The sequence below is a fragment of the Panthera onca genome, chromosome D1 (genome assembly GCF_046562875.1).
Source record: "Panthera onca isolate mPanOnc1 chromosome D1, mPanOnc1 haplotype 2, whole genome shotgun sequence".
NCBI classification, from domain to species: Eukaryota; Metazoa; Chordata; class Mammalia; order Carnivora; family Felidae; genus Panthera; species Panthera onca.
Genome location: NC_138348.1, coordinates 73,922,936 through 73,925,816, shown reverse-complemented (window position 1 = coordinate 73,925,816; position 2,881 = coordinate 73,922,936). Strand labels below are relative to the sequence as shown.

Below are 2,881 nucleotides of genomic sequence, written 5' to 3'. Positions count from 1 at the left end.
ATTAAACCATGCAATGATGAGAACAAAGCCGCTAACCAATCCTGAATCCCAATAACAAACCTCCAGAGGGACGTTCTCCTGTCAGGGAAGCTCTTTCTGAAAGTGTCCACCTTTGAAAATATTTGGCACTTTCGAAAAAGGCATTAAATTTTATTAAGTCTAAATGAAGTTTATTTTACTTTTATGTGTTTTAATCTATATTTTAATGCAATGTGAGTTGTTATTGATGAACACATCTCAGTCCCTTTTGAGTGTGAGCAAATGATGCAGCTTATCGAGCAGACCTTCTTAAGTATTTTCCATTAAAATGTGGAAGGCATCTGACCAGTAAAACCATCCAGTGGATATTTACGAACAAGAGGCTCTGTAGCCGAGGTGTCCATACACAGTTGATCTATGGAGGGAGAAATTAAATCAAAAGAGTTGAATAAGTGTCTGGTGAGGCTGAAATAAATGTACAAATGGTACAAAGAACATAAAAAGGTAGAGGGAGAACAAATAAAAGAGACATTACAAATTATAGCAATCTTATTTTGTTTGTAAAGAGTCTTGCTTCCACGAAGTTCAATGTGAATGTTTGATCAACCATTTATTTAACGAACATTTATAAGTATACCTACTAAGTGCCAGGCAGGCACTAGTATATAATGATATACTTTCTTGTCTTTGAAGATACCACTATCTACTGGGGCAGTGAGACTTTGACCTCACTCTAAAAACTCTGTAGAGATGTGAAGATAAGTACTCTGAGAAAAATGAACTCTGTTGAGGCTTTGTTGGGCTGAGGTGCTGGAGGTATTGATAAGGGCTTCCCAAATGGCTTCCCAAATGAGATCTTAAGGAAGGAACATAAAGAAGAGGATGGGTTTGTGTGGGACAGAAGCATGGCTCCAGGGGGGGAGCATTGAACAGGTAAAGGCAGCAAGACCAGAAAGGGTCTGATGGCTCTGGGGCTGATGGGAAGCCTCACATGAGTGTGCTGTGATATGCGGTAAAGAGGGAGATGAAGCCAGTAGGTAGCCCAGGGCTGGCCCAGGCTGAGGCATCTGAAGTATATCTTACGTTCCTGGTGAGTTCGCTGGACTTTTTAAGCAGATAATCAGCTTTATTTTCCTGCAAATCCATTCTACTAAGCAGTGTGGAGGAGGGGCGAAAGCAGGCAAGTGGCACCAAGTGGAAGATTTTACAGTAGTTTGAACCAGCTAACACCTTTCCCTTTTCCTTTCTCACCTAGCAACACCGGTCTGCAGCTCCACACTCTCTAACCTCTTGGAAATCATTCCAGTTTCCCCCGCTGCAGTTTTGTCTCCACCTGCTCTCTCTGGTTCCTGCTTCATTGGTTTAACCTGTGTTTTTTTCTCTCTTCAGGGCAGCAGCATCCACAAGTAGGGAGGAGAACAAGATTCGAGAGACCGTCTCAAAGGCACAGTCAACAAATGTATTTATTAGCTCAGTCTACTTCGTCCACACGCTGAAGATAACTTTGGTTATTTGGAGCTTCGGTAACTTACCTTCATTTTTTTCTTTCCCATTTCTTCTCATCTAGTCCCAAGCTCCGGTAGTTTTCATCTGGTCTGATGTTAGGGACACTTCTTTTGTCTGGGAATGTTCAGATATCTCAAGTTCAATCAGTTTAAGAATTCAAGTTTTTCTCTTTCTCTTTCCCCAACCAACTCTCTCCCCTAGTTTTTTTTTTTTTTTTTTTTTTTTTATTTATTTTGAGAGAGAGAGAGAAAATGCACCCATGTGCACAAGGATCGGTAGGGCAGAGAGAGAGAGAGACAGAGAGAGAGAGAGAATCCCAAGCAGGCTCTGTGCTGTGAGCACAGAGCCAATGCGGGGCTCAGTCCCAGGAACTGTGACATCATGACCTGAGTGGAAATCAGGAGTCAAACACACAATGGACTGAGCCACCCAGGTGCCCATCCCCTAGGGTTTGTGTAATAATCATGTTAATTGTGCTGTTCACCTAAAGAGGTCTCTGGAGTGTAAAAGGAACAAAATCCCAATGCCCAAAGCTACAGTAAATATCTACTGGGCACTATTTTAAATGCTGTGCATGAATTCATTCATTTAAGCCCACTGTAATATGTACTTGTCTTCTACCTTTAAAGGACACATCTCACACAGTGCCTGGGTAGCTCAGTTGGTTAAGTGTCTGACTCTTGATTTCAACTCAGGTCATGCTCTCACATTTTGTGAGTTCAAGTCTCTCATCAGTCTCTCTGCTGTCAGCATAGAGCCTGCTTCAGATCCTCTGTGCTGCCCCCTCAACTGCCCCTCTCCAACGGCTTCTCTCTGTCTCTGTCTCTCTCTCTCTCTCTCAAAAATGAATAAACCCAAAGAAAACACACCTCATGACAAAAGTATTGTTGTTCCCATTCAGAGATTGAGAGCTTTTGCAATTTAGAGCAGATGAAAAAGATCTGGTATGATTGGGGACTTCCTTGATATTCCCCAAATCTTCCCTCTTCAGCCAGCCAACTTCTACCAGAATCATAGATCTATAGAATTTGAGATTCTCAGAATGAGAGGATTTTATAGGTATTGTTTTCAGTTCTCCTGGAGAAGCGCCAAGTGCTGGGCCTTGATGCATTGATTACTTCAGTCCTTCATTCATTCACTGTGGACGGATTGTCGACTCTGTCTAGATATTCACTAAAGTGAAGTATGCTCTGCCCATATGGTCATCTGTCTTGCTTCAGCTTCAACACTTTCAGGGAATTCACTACCTCCTGAAACAGCCTGTTCTGTTGTCTCTTTAGTTTGTGGGACTTCTCATTTTGAACCAAATCTATTCCCTTCCAATGTCCAGTCGCTGGTCACAGTTTTACTTCATGAGACCACCTAGAACAAGTTTAATCTTTCTTCCACATGGAAA

The 2,881-nt window shown here is 42.1% G+C and overlaps 1 long non-coding RNA gene across 2 annotated transcripts; it reads right to left on the bottom strand.

Annotated features, from left to right (window-relative positions):
- Window positions 1–204: 204 nt before the first annotated feature.
- On the bottom strand, window positions 205–1,792 carry LOC132662337 (uncharacterized). Of its 2 annotated transcripts, none has more exons than XR_009602577.3 (3): window positions 1,512–1,792; window positions 1,231–1,416; window positions 205–394 (listed from the first exon to the last, which is right to left on the bottom strand). It is a non-coding gene; the product is annotated as an uncharacterized LOC132662337 (long non-coding RNA). The 2 variants fall into 2 exon arrangements; XR_009602578.3 differs by having other exon boundaries at window positions 1,231–1,362.
- Window positions 1,793–2,881: the final 1,089 nt, after the last annotated feature.